This window comes from Cardiocondyla obscurior, linkage group LG23 (assembly GCF_019399895.1).
Source record: "Cardiocondyla obscurior isolate alpha-2009 linkage group LG23, Cobs3.1, whole genome shotgun sequence".
Classification (NCBI taxonomy): Eukaryota; Metazoa; Arthropoda; class Insecta; order Hymenoptera; family Formicidae; genus Cardiocondyla; species Cardiocondyla obscurior.
This window is the reverse complement of record NC_091886.1, coordinates 3,558,093-3,582,183: the sequence shown is the minus strand read 5'-3', so window position 1 is coordinate 3,582,183 and position 24,091 is coordinate 3,558,093. Positions and strand designations below refer to the sequence as shown.

At 44.3% G+C, this 24,091-nt stretch overlaps 1 protein-coding gene across 1 annotated transcript in view; it reads right to left on the bottom strand.

Annotated features, from left to right (window-relative positions):
• The window catches only part of LOC139111298 (uncharacterized), a 173,539-nt gene that overhangs the window by 110,342 nt on the left and 39,106 nt on the right, over window positions 1-24,091 (bottom strand). The window contains exon 2 of the mRNA XM_070671478.1: window positions 16,536-16,574. The gene's annotated coding sequence lies outside the window, so the exon portion shown is untranslated. The remainder of the gene's footprint in view (window positions 1-16,535; window positions 16,575-24,091) is intronic.

Sequence of the window (24,091 nt, the reverse complement as noted above, 5' to 3'; positions counted from 1 at the left end):
ATAAAGTATTCTGTTTTATTTGAATATCGTAACAAAAAGTAAAGATCCGTGAATTATATTACAATGTTAACGTTCTAAGGAAGAACAATGGAAAATCAGATGTTACGTACGATATGATACGATTTAATGATAATTTTAATGTTGTTGCGTAAAAGCTTGGCGATCTTAAAATCAGGTAGCCGATACGGTCAGTCGAGAATTTCGATTAAATGTTTCATCAGCGTGGTATCGGTGCAATTTTCGAGTTGCTGGACGACGCGGTATCAAATTGCAGGTAATTACGGAAATTAGAAACGCACGTTACGCGCCCGAAGCGTTTAAAGGCGTATAACGAACCGGTTTAATAATTCACTTAACTGAATATACTTTTCCATCATCGGCCGCTCGAAGCGGGAGATTGGCTGCGAAGTGTTGCGCGAAACGGGGGCAAAATAAAAATTAGTCAAAGACAAGGAGCGGAAACTTAGGACGGCGAAACGGGATGATTTCATTCGCCATAACTGACCGTTCCCCCAGGATTATTATTTTTTCATCAAGACTCGTGTGAGGACGAAGGGAGAAAGGGAGACGGAGGGAAAGAGAGTGAGGGTCCAGACGGACGGGCCACCCCGAGAAATTGCATCTCCAGGGTGGGAAGCCCTCCTTCCTACGTTCCTTCCACGGGTAGCCTTCGCGAAATATATACGAGCCGGCAAATTGAAAACTAGCGATCGGCCCGCCTGAATAAAATATCGTTTAAATTGATCGTAACACCTGGTATATCGGCCGCCGGTTATATCGACGCTGGTGCTGGTCACGATTGCAACTTTAAACGCGGATCAGCTTACCCTCTTATGATCTAAAATGTGCATCTCAATTCAATTCTTTCGTGCGAGACAATAACGCAACACGCAACTAGTGATTTTGTGTCATGCTTTTTCTTTTTTTTTTTTTTTTTTTTTTTTTCCCTTCTTACGTGAAACGGCGCGTCTGTAAAAATATTTTTCAGTTGATAGTCGCTGTGGAAAAAAATGTGTAGCTTCTTTAATTAATATATGCGCTCGTATCCCTCGAAGCTGCGAAACAAATCGAATAGTAAAAACCCCGGCATAACTGCATTTTAGGGATCGCGTAACGATTGCATTTAACGAACTCGTATCGTTCATCGGCGCGTGGGCACCGTTGCGAAGACAAATAAATTAAGTGGATCTCGATGATAGCATCCATTTTAGCGACGAGCAATAATACAAAATAACGTAAGAGCGAATCGATACGCGCAGATCGTCAGCGCGCAATTGGAATATACACTCGAGTCTCGATATCGCTTGAACGTTATTTCATTGTTCACATTCCAGCGCAATCAGAGGCGGAAACACTTTAAACGGAACCACTTACGTTCTTCGATTCATCAGGGGTTAATATCGGATTACCAGTATTTTTATGGTGGCCGTGTCGCTCTTTGTTCATTGAACGCGATTCTACTATTTTTGCATACAAATAAGATCCTTTTATTTTCTGCTTAAATTTACCGGAAGTTCAAAGCACGCCGGTCTCATTCGTCCGTCATCAATTACCACGGATATTAGCGACATATTGCGCTGCATCGCGCGGGGCCGAAACTTTGATCCAGCGAACGGCGAAAAGACGAATTACTTTTGCGCCGTCTCCCCGCGCCCCCTTGTCCTTCCCCATCCCGTTGGCGGCATTCAATTAGTAGAAATGACGAATCGTAATTTCCCCGAACATCGTTCGATTCAATCAGGGTCGGACGAGTCCAGAGAACACGAATTCGTGCTTTCCAATCGGGCTGATTGGCCGGAGCGTCATTGCGATCGATTAGGAACAGCCGAGGTGGTTTCGGTGCACACGCGAGAGGGACGGCAGGGGGATGTTTCGCTCTTTCCCGCGTAATCCGTCGAATTAGTCAATTATGTATAGCATTACGTCTCCATACATTTGGACAGGTCGCGGAGGTCGAACGAGCGAGCGCAAACACGGAGGAGAACCCCGAAGGAAGCACGGGTTGAGAGATAGACCAAGACAGGAAAGTGGGAAAGGGGGGGAGGGGGTAGCCAAATGAAAAAGAGAGCCTTTGTGTTGGGGATTCCTGCGCGGCGCGAGCGGTGGGGGCGCGAGAGTGGCGGGCGGGATGCAACTGCAATTTGTACCTCTTACTGTCCGCGGGAAGAATGGGTATTGTCTTGCAGGAGAGAAACGAATTGAGCCTCTATGAAGCCCGGCGTGCGAATGGGAATCGATATTTTTAATTTCAGTAGAAGCCAAACATCTACGGCAAGCCCGGGCATCTCCCTGCATTTCGGGCATCCTTCACCTTTCCGCGGCTTACGTATCTGACAGAGCCCCCCCTCGAACGCGGGGAACGGGACGGCGCGCCCTGACCCTTCACCGTTTCCGACACCCGCTAATTGTAACGAGACGGTAAACATTCCTAGCGCCGAAGTTTGTCTCGAAGGGCCTCGTTGCGCGTTACGTAGCTCCAAGAAACACGGCGCGTGCAAGATGAATTCATTTTTGTTTCTACGCGGCGGAGAGTGGCGTGCGCGGTCGTAATCACGCCGTCAGATCTCGCGACGTAAACAAACGTGACGGACGGCTCAGTTCGAGATTTATTTTTATCTCCAGTCCAATGACATGGAAAGTGCCTTGAAACAAATTTTTATCCTCTTCCTTCGGTTTCAAAGACGCGTAATTCTTGTTGCGGCTGATTTAGTTTGCGCGAGTACATTCACGCCCTATCTTCATCCAGAGAGATTAGCGCCGCGTACATCAAAGAGTCGCGCCCCTGTAACGTCGTTCCATCTTGAAAAATTCGCGCTCACGTCGCGGTAATTACTCGTTGCGGGCGCGAATTTCTTCCGCGCGCGTTCCCCAAGAGAAAGAAGTCGAGAGAGAAGACTTTTGATTGACTCCCGCGGTCCTTCGTTACGCGGAACGAAGGGCATACAGCACGGCCCACACCCTTTGTTTTCCGAATGCAAATAAGTAGCCTCAACCACTCACCCTCTTCCTCTCTGCCGGCCCCCTTCTTTACCTCCTCTATTCTCCCTTTCTATCTCTCTGTTCGTCCTTCGCGCAGCTTCTAACTCCACTTCGCTGTCTCTCTCTCTTTCACTCTCTCTCGCAGCCTCCCCTCTACGTATCTGTGTATGTAGGAGTACACCCCCTGCTCTCACACCACGATACGCAGAACACAGCGCATGCATATTCATACGTGGACCATGGCTGTGTGTGCACGAGAGGTTATTAATTAACCGGAAGCCTAATCAAGGCTCGTAGTCGAAGAGGGTAGCCGTCTCTCCGCGTCGGTGAAACCACGCCGAAATTGCGGTCCTCGATGTAGGTGGCGTAGGTTTGATCGACTAACCGCGAAAAAATACCGATATAGGAGGAAAGCGGTAAATCGCAAATATGCAAGTTTCATTGTTAAAGTAGGGAAGTTAGGAATAATTTTGCATTAAAAAAAAATAATAATAATAATAAATCGTGCTATAATAAATAGATTCTATTCGAGCTCCTTTGATTATTCAATAAAACAAAATTGCGCGTTGTTTATTTCCGCATAGCGAAATGGATGGCGGAACGATGCATTATCGATAACGCATTGAAAATGTTTCGGCGTCAAATTACACGTGCGAAGTAATATATTTCGAAATTCTAATTGGCCCGCGCACGCAACTTGCGCTCAAAATGCATCCTGTCGGCGAATTATCGATACGGTGCATCGATCATGTATTTCCTCTCCCTTCCGTTGAAGATCATTATGTCTTTCCGCCGTACGCGAAGATCCGTACTTATACACGTACATATACTTATGTACGTATTTATATATTTATATATGTTATATATAGTATATATAAATATATATACGTATGTATATATCGGGTGTGGTACCTTACATGCGGCAGACCGACAATCTCGCACCATTACGATCGTATAATGATCGTTATCCGAGAGCACAAAGGGTCCAACAGTGGTGCTCAGCTAGAACCGACGTTTATCGTCCGATCTGCGGCTTCATGCCGGCTGTTTGCATGAGGCGATCACACTTCGCCGCAATTATGATCGAGAGATAGCTCGATCAGGGCCGCATTTACGCGTTGTCGCGCGGCAGGCGCGTTTAAATCCTCCAGAAAAATTGCAATTTGCATAATTGTGAACTAAGATCCATTCTCTAATTGCGTAAGCCGTTTGATTTTTCGATAAGAGCTATTATTCGAATTGTCTCGACGGTAAAGTGGCACGATTACCGTGGTAATAAGTAGAAATAATCGCGATCGGCGATTCCGGCGGCGCGATATCTTTTCGACGGGACGAATATATCTAATAAAGCCGGCCGATACGCCGCGGGCGCAAATCGATAAGCGATATTTTAATTTTTCCGGGACCGTTCGGCGTGGCCGATATCTTTTCTGTTAAGCGGCCCTGAAGGTAAACGGGCTTTCTCACACCGCGAATTCGCGATCTACAGCGTGTAAGGTAAGGAAGATCATCCGGTTGATCAACGAAGCCGCCTATATGCTCGTGTGTAATTTATATTTAAATAAGTTCAGAATTGAAACCGCAAGGTAAATACGAGTTTCGTCGAGCTGCACGTGCACGCGCTGGTTTCCTCGCACGGTTTCCTCGCGATAGTATTGCGGTCACCGGGCGATGCATGGGTAATCGATCATCAGTTGAATCGATAGTATCAGCCCGGCTGAAATGACTCCTCGCACGGTCCCGAAATCACCCGACAATCTTTTCCTATCGACGCGTGACATTTTACGTGCTCTAGAAAATCCGCGAACTCTAGCTGGTGATCGATCGCGAAATGGCACGCGACGGACGTTTAAGAGCGGCGTTGGTTTTTTATTTAATTCTCTCTCGTAAATTTTACGTGGATTTTCTCATATTCTCTCTCTGCCTCGTCCGCTCACCCTGGAATGCGCGTAACGAAAGACGGAAAGCGGAAACAATATAAAACAATAAAGGGGTTCTTACCATAACGGCGCGGTCGGCGTACCGCGATATTGTATCCGGAACTGCTTGCAGTTCCACAGGGCGAGGGCTGCCTTGGCGCGGGCGAGCCAAGGCAGCGGGAAGGGCGCACACGGTCAGTTGTCTAATATATGTGATAATAACTTCGAGACGGGGAATCGAAGGCGGCGGCGTGCGAATCTCAGATCTGCATATATGAATTGCTGGCTTCCGTCCCTCTTGCCCTCCTCCTACCCTATTTCTCATACTCTTCCGCGAGTGTAGGCTACCACGGCCGTGAATTTTGGGATTGAAATTTGAAATATGGAAATAACAGAAAACGATTTCGATCGCTAGTAAATATCAGCGTTTCAGAGATATGATCCGCGGAAAGTCATTTTTAAGGCCTTGTCGCGTTGAAACAGTTTCTCCCTTTCTCACCTCCCTCCCCCTTTTTTTTTTTTTTGAGCGAAAACCGGAATTAAATTGCCTTTATGGACGTCGTAAGTGTCTTATGTTTGAGGAGCCATTTGTCGATCTCTTATCTTCGCGTCCGGAAGAACAATATTGCCCGTCGTTGTAACATTCGAACGGTAAACGCTTTAACGATAGTTATATTTTTTTGCAAATTTTATTTTGTTTTGTGTAACGCATTATTTTAAGCATTTGCTTCACTTGGTATTTTATCTTAAAAAAATTGGTGGGTGACGCATTAATTCGCTTTTTAATTGTTGCCGCTTATGACCGACGTTGATTAATTCTCTCTCGCTTGACTTGCTTCACGCCAAGCGAGAGTCAACGTCGGCTATCAAGTCGGCGATTTTGTGGCGATTTAATTGTAATATTAAATTAATATGTCCAGGCAAAGACGGTCTTCGCGATTTTTGAGATCGTGGAAACGATCTGGGGGGAGTACCGTCTTTGTCTGGACATACTAATTAAATATTACAATTAAATCAAACGAGAATAACGAATAGATAGCCGCGGGGGGAAGGGGTGCGGGGGAAGGGGTGCGGGGGAGTGGGCGCAGAGTGAGGACGGGGGGGCGCGAGGAGGAGAGCGAGCGCGAGCCTACGTGACTCACGCTAGGTATATTCCCCCACTACTCCCACTCTCGCTCTGTCCTTCTCCAGCGGTCGCGCAGGCATACACGTATACGCACTGCACAGCAACCACGTGCCGAAATTAATACGTACTTTCGTTCAACGCAAATCGCACGGCACGAGAACTATCTTCTCCCTATTTTCCGTGTGAGGAGAGTACGTGCGATTACGTCTCCTTATCTTAAAGTAAGTTATATCCTTACGCGTTCACCTCTCCGAACAAATCTTTTATCTCATAAGCTAATTAATCGATTCTATTGTTGCCGTTTATTAAATTATGTATATTTTTTTTGTTACAGATCGAGGCACCTGCGTTCACTACTGTACAAGTGTCGTCACCGCCGATTTAATAACTATACGAACCACAGTCGGTTCGTCGGACGTACCGAGAATTTCGTAAAATGTTCGGGCGGAATTTTTTGTCTTACGATTTTCTTATAATCGCGAGTGCCGAATAGGGAACGCGAGTAAGTGATTGAGTAAATTTCGCGATTATAAACTCACGGGCGGGGTATTCGCGAGTGACTCGTGCGCGGAAGGAGGACTCGACACGTCCCATCTGGGAGGAGGAGCAGGCCCGGGGGGCATCCTGCCTCGGCGGAGCAACTTATAGGTAAATATAAATTTTTTTTAATAAAATCTTTATAAAAAAAAGCTTTATCTTTTGATTAACTTTGTTAATTAATATACCAACGTGTCTACATTAATATTTTTCTTTATGTTACAGTCACCGGCAGTACTCATCAACTCCGCTGTAGTTCATGCTGCCTGGTAAGTTGCATGGTTTTTTTTTTTGGTAATTGGGGTCTTTTAAAAAACATCGCGCGCCTAGCGCGCTCATGGTTTCTTCTTGTTATTGATAAAATTGAGAGAGTCGCGAGCGCGAAACAAATCACGCTCGATTCGCATTGCGAGAGAGAGCCGCGCATAAAAACAACCAGCAAGATCGATGCAGCGCGCGAATCGGTTACAATACGCGTTTCGCACATGTAACAACGAAATATGAAACCGATACAAACGGTCGTCACTGCCTGAAATCGAGACTTCCCTGATTCCGCCGAATTCCGACGTACTCTGTAATGACCGACCTCTTTGTGCCAGAAACTCGCGTTAGAAATTCAGCCCCTCGTACAATGCGACAGAGCAGGAGCACAATGGTGTAAAAAAATATATAAAAAAAACTTAAAAAAAAAAAGAGAGGGGAAATAATAAATCTAGGTTGTATTTCAAACGTGATCAGGTGTGCATTCGATTTTAATCAATCCCCATTTCGAAACGTTTGTAAATTCGCTATAATCGCAAAAGTAACCTCGGTCTGCTTAAATAACAATTGATAAGCGAAAGAAAAGTTTAGGATCGCCATCGCGGCTGAAATGTTTCCCTCGAAGCGGAGCGTGATGTGTTTTCTGAAGTCGCCGTGCTCCGCGTTTCCGCCCTTTCCCCTTCGAGATTATGTGCAACTTCCTGAAGACGGGTAAGGAAAGACGCCAGGCCCGATAGTCAGGGGTGCCTCCGTTACGGCAAACAGTCTTTGTTTCGAGAATACAGAATCGTCGGAATCGTAACACGGAACATTAACCGGGCAGGAAGCATAACAAGGAACGTTCCGTCGCGTGGGCTAGATGCATAATGACATAACGTAATGTACATTTTACTTTGAACCGTAATTGCAAGGCACGAACGTACTTCGTTATCGATTGCGGCGGTAAAAATGATGTTTTGTCGCGTGTATCGTATAACAAGTTGGCTCATTTCCGACTTGTTCAATTACGATTATAATCGTCGGTTCCCAAGGCATCGCGCGGCTTGGTTGGGGAGTTAAAAAACCGCGCGGTTCCATTTACGACCTAAGAATCATCGAAAGAAGATATAACGACCGTTTCCACGCACTTGCCGAGTTCACAAAATGGAAAGAGAGAAGGAGCGACGGAGGTAGCGGTAGGAGCGAAAGAGAAAGAGCAAAGAGACCGTAGAGGAGGAAAGAGGGTGAGCGAGAGAGAAACGAGCTGGCGGCCGGTGCAGTAGAATTATTAATTAAGCACACTAATTAAGCGCGTTCATCGTGCTCGCCCGCGGGGTCAGCCAGTGCGCGCATTGTGAAAGGAGCACGCGATTACAAACGCGTTCGTTAATAAATTACCTTTACGCTAGAAACGTTGCCTTCCCCTCTCTATTCTTTTCCTCTCTATGCTTTCGTTTAGCTATTAAAAGTCGTTGTTCACAGCCGTTTATTACAGTAAAAGGCCCGACTAACGCGGTCACGTGAACATATCTTAACTGCCGAGCGATTACGCCTTCTCGACGCGCCGGTAAGGGAAGAAAGAAACGGAGCTACGAAAAACCGTGGGCGTCGTTTAGATAGGATCAACGTGCTTCAAATAATTTTTTTTTTCTTCTCTCTCTCTTTTTTTTACCGCCGTAAATTATCTAAAATTATCCGCAGCATTTTCTTTGCGTGAATAAGCGGGAGATCTATTATTCCGAAATCAGCGTGCATTGAAAGTTAACACGCCGTGAAACGGCGAGAGGAGACACATGGTCCAGCCGCGGCCGTCCGATTCTTGCAAATGCGGCCGTAACGGTATCGCTAAGTAGCCGATCGCGAGCGTGTAGGCCGAAGATGCGTCTTTAATGATCATCGAAAACTTCCTGGTTCGCCAGTCTCTCACGCGAGAATCTTCCCTCTGCCCTCCGTCGCGTCGCTCGGTATACCATAAGTCGCTTAACGAGGGAATCGGTGACGAAGGGGCGGAGGAAAGGGACCGGGAGGGTACGACATTATTAACAGTCTCTCGTTATTTATTCCTCGTTAATCCCATGCATTTATTACGCTGCCGTACTGTGCTTTCTCCGCGAGCATTCGACCTTCCCCCACCGTTTCCTCCACGATACACGGTCGGGAAGTACGCGACTTAATGAATCGATTCGTTAACCCTGATAACGACTTTGTCACCAGTTTTGCAAGGAGCAATTAAATATTTCTCTGTTAATTCGGCGACACTCCGACGAGTAATATCTATCCTTTTCAATTAACGTTACATTTTCCCACGTCGTGCAACAAATTATGCCACTTTGACTATTTAACTAGGTAATCATAAAAAACTCCAAATAACTTCAGTTTAATGTTACAGCGATAAAATATCGCCCGCGTTCTCTTTCGAAATTTTATTGAAATTCGTCTATACATATTTGAATTAATTCTATTTGAAATACATTTGTGTTCAAAGAGCAAATCTTGCATATCTCATACACAAAAAATAAAGCGCACGTGTGCTTTTCATTTAATTAATTTGCGGGATGTTAAAAGCAAATGAAATTCTATTAACGGTTAGAAGGAACGGAAAAGGACTTTCCGATATTAAATCGTTGCGAGAACAAAAGAGTCAATCGGTACAAAAGGTATATAATTGTAGATAAGTAAATGTAAAAAAAAAAGGAAAAAAGGAAAATAACTCGACGGAAAACTGATAAATTTACATGTCAACGATTCGATCAACTTTAAACTTTCAAGGTATTATTAAATACGTAAATAGAAACAACAACGTATACGTACAGCAGAGAAAAATTAGGTTTGCGAAGGGTCGAAAATTTAAACGAGCAATTTTTTAAGAAATACGGAAGCAGACGTAATCTATTTCGAAACCGAGGTACATAGACGTATTCGTATTAACTGATAAGCTCTCCGGTAAAGATTGTTAGGCATGTGAGAAACGGGATTGTTGAGCCTCGGAAGGGGGCACCTGTCCACGTGTATCCCGCGCGCAACCACGCCGCATAAAGAAGTTCATTATCGCGACGTTTAATTATATATTTATTTTTAGAGTCCTTTGTCGAGCCGGAGTCCTTTACTAGGAAAAGAGTTACGCCGATTCTCGGTAACCCTTCCCACCGTCGCTCATTGCTAGCTGACTGCTAATGAATTTTCACCTTTTTTCGCCTTATTTGCTCATTAGTGCTTTACCCTCGCCTCGTCCGCTTCCTCTCCGCCGCCCGCCTAACGGCGACCCCCTTCCTCCCTTACCTCACCGCGCCCTTAATCCAACGCGACGGCCGTTCCTTCGCCTATATGGGCTTCGGTGTGTTTAGCATGCTCAACGCGCGAGTAAAAAGGATTCGATAATTTAGTTATGAATACATCTAATACGAAGGTCTCGTCTGTACATTTAAAGTGGTGGGAAATTTCCCACGCAAACTTGTGCGTGGCAGAATAAAAATAAAAAAAAAAAAAAAAAAAGAGAAAAGAAAAAAAGCGAAGGGAAAACATTTGCGTAGATATAGGCTTTATTTCTTCACGCGTCGAATTGCAGATAAAGTTCGTTTTGGTTATTCGTGCGTATTCAATTCTCGACCGCTCGATTGAGTTGCTCGGCTGATCGAGTTGCTGGCGGCTCGACCAAGTCCACTCTAATTTAGACATTTTCGAGTGGCGGCGGCGACTATATTTGTTATATTTTCACTCGAATCATTATTACGTGGCACCCCATGCGTACCATACGAGGGGATTACGCTTCAATCCGGTTCGCTATAATTTGCGCGGTATCGCCGTTTGTATTGACGTTGATGCGCTCACGTGTACAACTGCGTTCATAAACTCGCCGCTGTCAGAGACTAGAATCTTTCTCCTCCGAGAATTAGGCTATTCGATTAATCATCGGTGTCTGCAAAGATGCGCAACCTCGTCGCGTTCTCGCATTTAAAGTCCCTGAGGAACGATCAGTTAAAAATCGACGGGCCTTTGCACCTGAAGCAAATAGTCGCGCACAACTGACTACAAGCGTCGGCAAAACTTTTCCACGTCTGCTTCCGGGCTGGTTCGAGAAAAAGGGTTGCGGCAACCGTGCAAGAAAGGACAGTGGGAAAAGAGGAGAGAGGGGGAGCAAAAGGTGCCTCCGGAGGGCAAATGACGGGAAAAAAGGATGCGCGGAGGAAAAGATCTGGGAAAATCGTACGTCGAAACGGCAGAACGAGACTCGTGGAATCGCGGCAAAAGAAATATCGTCGGTCAACGGAGATAATCCGTATCCTGGTAGTAACGACGACGGGATGGACGTTGCGAGGCGGGTACGGCGGAGGAGGGGAGAAAGAAAGGAACGACGAGCGGGGGAGAGGGAGGGTAGTCAGAAGGGAGGAACTACCCTTAGCTGGTTTCCCTCAGGAGGTTTTATAATGGCGTCCAGTTATTACCGCAGAATCCACGGACACGACGCGAATCTCTGACAAGGGACGAAGACCGATTTAACAAGTGCTCGAATATACGGCACGAGTGCACAAATGGAGGAGAATCTCGGCGGAAAGGATGCGAGATATCCGACGGTACGAATCACTGATAAGGATTGTCGTTAGTCTGATAACGATCGCGCGGAAATAGGGACGCTAACCGTGCCGCGGTGTTTTTGACAATAAAGACACGTGGACGCTCAATAATGCTAGCGTGAATAATGACCGTAATTAATATTAGGCAAAGCATGTAATTTACCATCGTTGAGAAGATTTATCGGCAGCAGGCAGCTGCGCGAGCGACGTCACGTTTAGTTAGCGTCGCGATGCGTTCGCAAATTACTTAGCCGTGCCATTTTCAATCCGTGTCACTCTCAAAAAGAAACTCGTATTTGATAAGTTACGAAACTAAAGTTAAACTCATAAATTGGACGCTGAGACTATATATAGTTTCGGTAAAAAAAAAATAAATAAAAAAAAAAAAACTAATTTTGGTCGTTGATTAATGATTCGTAAATTTCAAAAAGCTACATCGAACGTTCGAATAATTATATGCTATTTCGGGAAAACACGAATCCATTTTGAAATTCCAGATTTTCGCCACTGGAAATAATCAGTGCAAACGGACCTTCTTAATTCGATTTATCGACCAGTTTTGATGCGCCGGATAATTAAATGTTGAAAATCGATCGGAGGTAGGCGACGGATGATATCGGCGGATTTTCGCTTTTGATGCGAAAGCGAGTACAATGCGCGATAAAGGGTAGTTCATTTGCGCGCCGTGCGCGTTTATAACCGTATAATATAAAAAGCTCTCAATTAAAAAGTCGACTCCCCGTTCGAATAACCGCACCGGACGCAATGCGTCAGCGCTCTTTTTTTCTGATTCTTGCGTTTCATTAAAATCACAATGTAATTGGTAATACGATAGTACGTTTTTTCATTAACACTGCTGGAGCATTATGATTATGGTGAAAGGGTTCCGCAGTTGCAGTTTCCGACAGCTACATCAGTTTAAAAAAAAAGGAGGAAAAAAAAAAAATTGGAAATGATTAAAAGTTTGAAGAGAAATAATCTTCGAGGGTAATGATTTTTTAAATAATCGAATAAAATGTATTTTTGGGAAAAATTTACGCGGCAAGTCGATATCTCAATGGAATGAATAAATAATTTTAACGATCTAAAAATGCGCGATTATTTTTCATGATGCACAACGTTTATATTTTCGTATGATAGATTACATATTATGATAGTGCAACATGCGAGAGTAATAAATATTGCTTTCTATCTACCGGGAAAAAAATTATTTCAAATTTACCGACATAACGAAGGCAAACGAGAGTCGTGGAATCTCTTCCGTATTGCACTCGTGCCAAAATTCGAGCACGTTGGCTAATCTCGGCTTGAACTAGAAAAGACTCGCGAGCAACGCCATACTTCTCTCTGATATACGAGATGTCAATTTAATGGTATTTACTAAATGTACCCCTTCCTCCGACATTGAAATTAGACTAGTCCGGATGTATGTATGCTCAATTCCTCTTCGGTTCAAAAGTTAAAAATTTATTAAAAATATAATCGTTAAATATAATTGTTTAGCATGTTTTTTTTTTTTTTTTTTTTTTTTTTCGAGCAATGAGTCTTTGAGCGTAATCGAGGTTTCGAGTTTAAGCGCTACCAGGGAAAAGAGAAATGACGCTTCGCATGTGTTTTGTCTAATTAACATACGTGAAAATCCTCTTAATTGGGTGATTAAACGCCTACGGAGAGAGATCCCTAATGGGAAACAGGTCTTCCACGCTTGGCCGCGCCTTTTATTTTCGATTCTTCCCGCACTCTTTCATCTCTATCGTTGCATTAGCGAAAGGTCGGCGTTACCGCAAACTACTTGCGTTTAGCACAGTCCTGCGCAGCCTAAGTCTAATTTCGTCTCGCTTAGCCTAATTTTAAGCAATGTATTCCAAGTTAGGTCGGTCTGGTCTAGTCTTGTGTTTAGTCTCCTTTGTCCCGAAATAATTCATTCAAAGTTAATTCAATCGGAGGCACGCCAGGAGTGCATTTTAAAAAGATTACACTTGGAAAAATTAAATTTTATATTTAAATACTGGAGATTGCGCCGTGACATAATTGATGCTACAAAAAGGAGAAGGCTTCGGCTACTTCGCGACCTTAGAAATCGGCGGGCAAACCCATTCTCGATAAAAGAACGTTTATCACATTAAGTTTCCTCCGGCCATTACCGATATACAAATTCTGGGACAAATTTTTTTACCGTCGCGCGATATATCGCGGACCGGGACGTTCGTTAACGAAGGAAAATCGAAGAAGAGGTGCCAGGTGGAAGAAGTGGAGGGCGCCTATCTATTCAATTATCACCTTGGAACGGCCGCATACGTATGAACAAGTAATCCCATTTCACGACTTCCGGCCATTCTCGGAGCTCTTTGAGCGACGTGTCCTGTGACGTCACGTGTACGCTATCTTCGACTTCACGGATGCGCGGCTTGCCACCCCGTCACCCCTGTAGTTATCTTTTTAATTATATAAGAAGCTAAAATTACATAAGAGCCCTGCCACGTTATTTCGGGGATATAAGTTGAAAATTGTGAGATCCTATCGGCAATAACGATGCGGTCGATCTAGATTAAGAAACTATCGGCGACATTAGAGCGGGCTAGATCGGGCGAGCTAAATCAAGCCAGTTCTAATAAATCAGATCACATTCGCGATCAGATCGTGCAAAATTATATCTCGGGCTAAAAGGGTTGGATTGAAGCAAAGTAGTTAACGATTTTTTTTCCGAGCAATCAATTTCTTTCGACGTTTATTGCTAATCAACTTGTAAACGATCGGTAGATTATTACTTGCAAGTATCTGTGATCGGGATAAAGGTTTCTTCGGATATAAGCGAAGCACGGGTCCGTGCTACTGGCAATTTACTATCTTCTGGTAATTAACCGCTTCCTTAAGCCGAGTCGTATCTCCCCTTATCTATTTCAGCGTATCTGCTCTACACATGTGTGTACGCGTACTGCGTACATTCTAAACAAAGAGCTATTTTCTCACATAGTATACCGTGAAATTCTAGAATTGCGTGTGCGTGTACGATAGCGCGCGGCCGATGAAAATCTTGAGAGTTATTTAAAGCATAAGGTAGTCAACCTTTTTGAGGGTCGATACAAATGGTGAAATAATTTTTAAACGCGCAACTCGCATGCGCGCCCACTTATCGTCACTTTCAAAAAATCGTTGATTTAATTCCAAAAACCCGGAAAACTTCTCAGACCACGCACGGTCTTTCCGCGCGTCCCGCCGCTCTTTTCAGCAATTTTTAAATATCTTTTTTTCGCAGACCATTTTTCGAACAGCCAAGTAATTTAGCTCTTACGCCGTTTCCTAGCTCATTCTTTTGTTCCTCAAAAGAAAACTCAGTATCTTTAACGGTTTTCCAGAAAAACTAGGAAGGCTCGCGGAGCTCTTGCTCGGGCAAAATTATAATTTATTTTATCCCCTTGCAAATTTTACGAACACAATAACGAAAGCGTTAATATGATACCGGTCGAAAAAAAAAAAAAGACAAAGGAGCTTTACCGAAAGAATGTACTCTGCAGGCAGAAATCGAAGCAGGACAAGTTCAATATTAAACCGATCAATTTATTTGAAATCTAATTACGCGAGATTTAAACTGCAAACTATTTTTTATCGTATAGAGGAGAATAAATTTCTGTTGACTGTGGTAGAGTAGCAATCCGACTTTGACGATTCAACTAAACAGTAATGCAGCGCGACGCGAATGTATGTACGTATGTATGTACATCGTCTGCGTATATTCAAAAACAATTTGTGAAGTTTAATTGCGAATAGTTGAAGTACAATTTCAGGTACGATTGACCAACAACGTCTACATTTTCGAGTCTGATCAGTGTTAAATCTGGCCCATTTGACAAAATTTTTGTTCGGATATTGCAAGCGTCGTATTTTATTTTATTTCATTTTCTCGCGATTCAGAAAGGGCATTTGTGCTAGTTCTGCTGCGTTGAATAATTTTTTCCGCGTGCAAAGATTACTAACGAATGCACAAACGGTGAAAAATGTCACTTCGCAATCTATTTGCCATGAATAATTGTCGAAGATAGCTTATACTAGGCTTAACGTGTATAGCGCTTAGTTTGGCATACGATAAGACCGCGATAGCTAGGCTGGGTTAAGTTCGCTCTTGCGTGCGTATCGATACACATACATCTATATAGGAGATTACATAGAATGTCTCGTGGCGGAATGGAGATGGGTGCCTGGAAAGTGAAAGAGAGAGGGAGCAAAGAAGAGGGTGGGAGGGGTGGCTTAGTACAATTTCTTCGAATCAAGCGAAAGCCAATTACAAGTTTAATTCAGAACTTTGCACGGGCGATAATTAGCCGGTAAATTAAATTTACTTTCGTTTCAAAACAATCGTGCAAGTTTGCCGCCCTGCGTGCCGCGGCGCAGCGCGTCGCGATGAAACGTCGTCCTCATCCTCGTCGTCGTCGTCGTCGTCGTCGTCGTCATCGTCGTCGTCGTCGTAGTCGTCGTGCGGGAACAATCGAGAATTGTACAAAATTAATTATGCGGAACAATGATGTCGTAATGTCTGATGTTCTTCATCGATGCGGCGGTTTCTCATTAGCATGAAGAAAAAAAATTCTATGAAACGTACGAGTATAGGACGAAGCGCAAGTTTGGGAGGGTACTTGATTCGCTTTATATCGCAGCTGATATTGTTTAGTGTTTTATTTTTTTTTTTTAAGTGATGAAATCGTTATAGAACGTCGTGAGAAAATTTAACGTGCATATTCTACGCTATTGTATCAGAGACCCCCGCGTAAAAGCGACTTTACGTTTCCTGAGAATTGATCAATACTCACGCGATTAATTCTGCCGAGAATGTATCTGCGCGCTCTAGTAATTACTGTTACAGATACAAATACCTGCCTCGGCCGTATATTATACGAAGCAACCCTACTCTATAGCACGGGAATGCGCGCCGTGAAGTGATTTCTTCACTGAATAATTTAATCCTTACAACAGGAAAATATTAATCTACACATTTCGGAATTGCGAAATCTTATGGCGCATTCTGTCGTGCTTATTCGTTAATTAAAACATAGAAGACGAAGTATTATTATTAATAGCAAAATGTCGTTTAATAGTAAAGCAATTAATGCTATCGGATTTCGCATGAATTAATTGCATGCTTAATGCAATAATATATAATTCACTCACCCAAGTTAGGCAAAGGAACCTCCGCACATGCTCGACAATCTGCAATCAAATATATTATTCAATAAACTTCAAATATTCCGATAGAGAAATTAATAACTTATTTTTCTAATATCTTATAAAATGTCGAAAGTTATTTCGGTAATATCGGCATTAACATTGAGCGATGTCATTCTTTTATATCATCTTTTTAAATTAATTAAAAAGAAAAAGCTTATGTCATTCTCGCCGCTGTGTCATTTACATATCGCTTTGTTGTGCTTCCAAGTTATTACCATCTCACTCTCTCGTTATTTCCGAAAGATTTCCGTATCATTGTTACGCACGTTCGTTTTACAGGCACATATTTCGAAACCTAATTGTAAGATATCTGCTCTGTGCGTACATATCGCTTTTTTTCCTTTATTTTTTTTTATTTTTTTTTTTTAAGCACGTTGCCGTAAACACACGTTTGATTTTTATCTGAGACTTTTTAAATTAATGGAACATTGCGTTCTTTTTTCGCCCACAAAGCATATTCGACTCTTGAATAATTTTTTCACATTCATGCATTCTGCGTGACATACTGCAGTCAGTCTTGGGACGCCATAATCGCGGGTGACACGAGCGATCAGCCCTCGGCGTTATACCCAGGGGCATCGTTCTACGACGTATGTTTCTTTAAACAAGCCGCTCTTTCGAGTAATGGTCTGCTGGGCTCGGTACTTTACTGTCTTTTGCTTTGCATGTTTCAAACCTACTAAAACTCTCAATAAGTGCGATCGAGAACTCAATTCCGCGCGACAAACGTGCCGCGTTGCGGCATCGAAGCCGGGTATAAGATAGTTGTAAGAAAATCACATTATTCCGTACGAAAACGCTTTCTATCTTGGCGCGATTTAAAGTTTCTTTTTTTTTTTTTTAACAATGGATTGTATTTTAATATCGCGTGATAGTTAAAAGTAATATATAGCCTGTTGTCTCTCAACCGGACGCAGGAGTGCAAATTCGACGAAGGTTACGTAAAACGGCTAGTTTTTCGCGTTGTCCGGCGACACTCCGGCACGAGGTGCACGGTATACGTACGCCGCTGTGCAAACGTGGAACGTCTTGAGATGCGCATACATTACGGACACGCGATCTCTCGTATAGAACTCGCACTGGAAATTACAATTTAAATGGCCGCCGTCCGTTCTCCCGTGTCCGCTTATCTTCTCGTTTTCATCTAAACATCTCATTTTTATGCGTCATTGAAATTCCGCGTCCCTTCTTTCGCCGACGCCGCTCCTCGTCCCTCGGTCACGCGATACGCCGTTGTCACTCCGCGGAACTTTTTCGCCCCCGTGGTCGCGTCGGTTCGATACCCCATCGGGGGGGGGGGAGGGGTTACTCCGTTCGACCGCGAGGCCAACTCGAGACACGCAGGTTGTAGTGAGTCGGCATGATCGCGCACGCATGTCGACGCCTCGGACGGCGCGGCGCGACGTATCGTTCAAGACACCCAGTGTATAAGTCGTTATACAGTACAAACGGTACATAGCACCGCGTCGCATCGCGTTGCGTCACGTTGCGTCGCGTCGCGTCGCGTCGCATCTCGTCGCGTCTACGTCGGGCACCTGTGCATATCCCGTGCGTTTCCAGCCTGCGAGACGCCCCGCGCGCACTCTTCGCAGGCTGGAGAGTTGATTTAAAATTGATTTATGCAAATTGGCGCTGCACGAGCAATTAACAATTCCTTGTAGACCGGCTCGAGTATAGCTTTTCGACGAGGGGCGGCTGCGGGGATAGTTCGGCAAGGTACCGAGTCCTAGAACTCGGCAATGGGGAAGGTCGCGGGGAGGGGGAGGGGCAGGCATACCAAGGGAAAGGGCTGGTTGCACATAGCCGAGCTGATGAAGGACGAAACACAGAGAATGCGCGATGCTCCGAGAAAATGGAATTAATTTGCTAGGATTAAATCCGCCTAGCGCCACGCTATAGAACGCTGAATGTTTCTCGCGTACGTGTGCGGACTTATTTAGACAGAGAAAGAGATGGGGGGAGGAAAAAGGAAGGAAAGGCAGCTCGCGAATGTCTGAAGAAAACGAAGGGCGGAAAGGCGCAGCGATTAGAATAAAAGAGGCATCAATTCGATAACGCCGCTTTGCTCCGTAAGCTCCCGGGGAGATGTCTTAATTTATGAATTAAAGTTTTTAATCTTTTTAATGTAACGTGTACACAAAGGCGAATAACAAAAAGTAAACGAAGCTCCGGGGTCAGAAAATCAGAGACCGTTACGCGGAACGGATGGCTACTTATTTTGGTTGCCTGCACACCGTTCACCCTTAAAGTCTTCCGCATCGGTGCAAATGGACGTCGTTCGTTTATATATTCCCACGTGTCCAAACAGGTGTCTACACATTGTTCCGGCAGTGCTTTCTCTAACAATCCCGTTTCAAGAGTTTATCCGAATAGATTGACTTGTATCAAATGCGCGCAATTACAAAATGTTAAGAGAGGTTAAAGTATTATTTAACGATATCCGAGTAAAGTACGAGTTGCTCTCTGTTACAAACGTCAAGTGAAAGAAAAGGTAATTTGATCGATACAAAACTTCTAACGAACAGCGTGATGAACGTTGGCGGTGGTGGGAAAAAAAAAAAAAAAAATCGATATTGCTCTTATTGAGGCGTCTTCGTTAAACATTCAGCGTTCGTTAGAGCCGGCACCCAAGCAGAAGATTATTTACGCGACAGTTAAGTCGTCCCAAACAGTTTCGTAGGGTAAGCTGAGTTCGGTTGACACATGGAAGAAGCGGCCAGCCAGGAATGTGCTAATGAGATCATTTAGCTGCCCCTACCGCGTCCCTTTGCACTCTTTACTCCGCCCTCGCGTTTACCCCAGATCTACGAGGGAAAGAGAGGACTACCACTGCTTGATTTACACTAACGCGCTAGGGACGTATTTAACGTTAACGAAGGCTCCCGCGCGGCACCGAACTTCTTTGGCTAAGTAATTAATGGCCGGTGTTATAATAAAGTATTCTCTGCGAATACATAATACACGCAGCCGCAGAAATATTTAATTTCTAAAAATAATTATTTCACCGCGAGTTAAATCTCGAATACTTTAATATCGCAACGTCGATCCGTTTAAATTACTTTCGCGGATACAAATGTTTGCCGTACATTTCACGGCGCGATATACCGTTTAATAAAATTCGCCTGCGAATAGTTTATATAAAATATTTCGTAACGCGAAATAATCGAGTTGTTCGCCGCGTTCGATTCGTAGATCCCAATTGTGGAACTTTCAGGAGACAAGATATGGCTACAATAAAGCGGCGTATAAAATAATTGGCTGTAAAGTTCTGCGCTCACGTGCGGAGTCGGGGACGGGACGGGGACGGGACGGAGATGGCGCAGAGGGCGAAGGGAATTGCGTGGCCTCCCTCTCTCCGAAGGCTCTCAGAAAATCCCGCTCGGAGGCTTCACGATCGTAAATTTCTCCGAATATTTTATTGTGTGACAATTTTTATGGTAATTGTCATTATAAATTTGCTTGGATTATTTATGCCCCGGGCGCGAATAAAGGGAGGACTTGGGACGGAGGAGAGAAAGGAAGGAAAGGAGGCTCGGGATGAGAGGAAGGGTTGTTATTCCTCCCGTCGTTTGGCATTCGTAGGAAGATCGGAGATCACGACGCGTAAATCAGGACGTCGATGAGTCCCGCGCGCGGTTCGGAGGGTCCCGTGGGAATTTTCAAAGGGCGCCCGCTGAGAAATTCATTAAGGAGCAACTTGTTCACGTCGCGATTGTGTGCCACGGAATTTCGCGAGCCAGTGGACACGGACACGTGTCTCTTTGCCCGCATCTTCGCACGTCTTTACTCACGACAGTCCACGTGGCTGATTTAAACGGTCCTTTTCAATGCGAGCTTCTCCTCGCGTAAAACTGTTCGCTAAAGACGCCCTGGCAACGTGTAAACAATTAGGGAACTTTGGTCGAGGCACGTTGAGATTCTCGCTGGGATTTTACGAGGCGGCGTAATTTATCGCCGGAATCGCTCGGTAGATTATTAGAATCTGTAAACAGACCGTGTCATCTCGTACATGCGAGGGGCTGCAGATTAGTGGAGCCATGGTGCCCTGCGATTGACAACCTATAATTGGATGCGCCGCGATCGTAAATGGTGCATATCTACCGTTAATGATTTTCCACGCGTGTAATCGAGTAATCGTTACAAAAGACCTCCCGTAATCAAAAGTTGAAAGCTAACCTTGCGCTATTTCGCGAAATTAAATCGTGATAAACTCTCTCTCTCTCTTCTTAAAAATAATACTTTACAGAACAAACATTCGCTTCGTATGTCAAACATTTTTTTTTTTTTTTTTTTTGGCGATGAGCAAGTTTAATGCCTTGTTTTCTCGAAATTCCCAATGAAAATTTGACGCGGCGAATTCTAATTTGTACAGAAATGAACGTTAGAGCCTCGAAAATCGTCGCGTCCCCGCGTCTCGTACTTTCCTTGGTTTTTTCCCTTCGACGCAGGCAAACGAAATGAAAGCCTCGAAAGGTCCCGAACTAAACAGAAAGCAGGTTGCGCCGAGGTAAGACGTTTAATGAAATCAGCACGGTGTCTGTCTCTTCTCGTAGACTCTCCTCGGCGCTGTTTTAATTATACCGGGGCTCTTTCGCTAGTTGCGCATCTTCTCCTGCCTCCGCACCTCCGCACCACCGCTCGTCACGCTCGTTGTGCCGCCGACGGGACACGCACACCGCGAGACCTTTAGGATGATTAGACGAAGACGTTACGAAATTAGTATCCTTGCAGACAAAATTGTCGAAGGGAGCCGGTTGTTACGCGCTCGCGCGTCTCTACAAGCGCGCGCGGGGAGAGCCGTCGTTCCCAGTTAGTCGCAACATCTTGGATGTGTTTGTCAAATTTACGCAGGGCATCTATTGACGAACGATTTAAGAGGAAGGCTATTTTTCATCAGCTTAACTGCAGTTTTATTTAATTTGGCGTACCAAAACGAACAGCTCGCGGCTTAAATTTTTTTTTTTTTTTTTTTTTTTAATACGAAAACGTTTCAATTAAGAATTTATTTATTTTTAAAACATTCGTAGTTTCTTTATATAATATTATTATTGATCCTCTCGAGTTATTCCTGTTTCACGTTATTTATATTTTATGTTAAAGTCGTTCATTCGCTTACCGTTTCTCCATTTCCGACGATCGATATTCCTATGTTAATTAGGATCGAACAGGGCTTGCCCGCAGAGAAGAATGTATATCCCGCGAGATCGATGATCCACGACGAGCCGAATGCGGCGTATTCGAGGACGATTCGGTTCGATTGCGCCGACAACGCCGGGGCATTAATTAGCGTGCATAATTGTTTACCGGCGCTAAACGGAGCTGGATCAATATTTAATTGAATGCCTGCTAAATGCCAGCTGCATCGCCGCGGCTCTCAAATCGAGCCGGTTCCTCTGAATAACGGCCCCTGGGATACAATGCCCTGAGGAGGGGGCGGATAGGGGTGCCCTCTTGTCGTATACGTTGTTCTACGCGGTACCTCGTTCTACCCCGCGTCTTTCTCCCCCGACCGAGTAATTACGATTTGAAAATGATGCATCCTCCTTTATCTCGTGATGCGTGCGTTATTTATAGAAGGCTCATTAACTCTAATTTATTTATAGACGTTGCTCCACAAAGCCGTCCTAATACGTCGCCCAAGTTCTATACGGCGCATACCCGCGAATCCCAATCGTGATAATTTTTACTTTCCGCGTGGAAACTGTAGTTGATTGCAGTAGTTGCGAGACTGTCTGTACAAGTGCACGCTGCATGTACACGCTTTGATTAACTCCGTTGCAGGAATTATTCTCGCTATCTCGAGATTATGTTCGCGGTTATATTGCATCCGTGAAATAAGAGTCAGCGAGCAGGGATAGCACTTCGTACGAGGGTTGCAACGGCGCGAGGAAAACAGGCAAATTGCGGCGGTCGACCTACGGGATGAGGAAGCGGAAGGGCCAAGTTCGCGTGCCAGTGCTATTCTACCGGCTTTCCTTGTTCAGAGAATTCTGACGGCTCCGCGTTCGGAGAGTGGCCCCGTGTAAATTTGTGTAATTAAAAAGACGGCGCGCCGAGATTTTCCCCTTGCCCCGCGCTCGGAAGGACGTAGCGAGAATTCAATATCGAGGAATGTCGCTCGCGAGAGAAAGAAATTTTCGTGCTCTTTACTCGATAATCAAATATATTATTTATGAACCGAAGAGGAATCGTTAAGCGAAGATTTTAAGAAATAATTTAGAAACTTTTAAGGAATTATTACAAGCAAATGATGCGAGAGCAACGGCGTTTTTTTTTTTTTTTTCTCTCTCTCCCTCTTTCTACAGTCGGAAGACAATATAAGAGCGGCACGGCGTCGGTGCTCGCGGCGAACTCGTTAAATCCTCGGAAAGTTACTTTGAAGCGCTCGCGAAAACTCTAAAGTATCTACAAGCCCATTGGATAATATCGGGGCTGGGGGCTCGGCAGTAGGGATGGAAACGATTACGATCGTCATAGTCGTATATTAGCATAGACGAAAAACAGACTCGTAAAACAACCACCGCGCCGCGTTGCATCGCGACGATTCTGTTTCCATGGAAATCACACGTTGCACGATTTTGACGTCACACTCGCGCGGAAACATGCGATATCTATTTCCTCGTTATTAGCAAAGCGGCGCATCGATGTAATATTTTTATTTTTATTCCTCCTCTCATCCACCGCCGTCTTGACGAGCGTCGACCGATTAAAGAGCTAATCGTATCGATTAAACTAACTAATAGGAAGGAAAATAAAAAGAAATATATAAAAAGTAAAAAAAAAAAAAAATTGAGAGCAGATAAAAAATTTTTACGAGCGTAATATTTTCTCTGTCGCAAATAAAAGTGCTGGGAGGAATAAATTAATTGATGCTAATCGCGAAAGCATTACCGTACGAAGGATATACCGCATAATGTCGTGGGAATTGTTAAATAGCGAACGCTTCGGCTGGTTTAGACATGTTTACTGTTACTCTTTTCGAGAGAAGTGGGTACATTGCGCAATGCCGGCGCGATATATGCAGTTATTTTTAGCTGCCGGCACATAAAGTAATTGAGTGTCCATCACACAACCCAATGTCCGTTCGTTCGCCTCTTGCCCTTCCTCCTCACCCGATGGTTTTGCACATACCGTATAATGCCTCGGACATGGTAGTGATAAATGATTTCGCCAGATTGGTAACGTTTAGTTGTGTTGCGTGTCTTGGCAGGTTTGGAAATTGCTATTCCGCAAAATCCTCTCCCGCTTTTTTTTTTTTTTTTTTTTTTTTTTTTTTTCCCTCCCCGATGATAGATCAATTGTATTCAGCAGGCGTATTACAATTCCGCCCGCCTGGAAAGCGTTCCTCCATAATAGAGATATTTCGATGGCATTTCCCGATTCCAGCAACAACACTTTGGTTTACCGGGGCGCAAAGGATAAATTGCGAGAAATAAATGTAGATTAATCCCCCCTCTCTGTCTCTCGTATGCTAATACGGAAGGACTCTGTGTCATTAA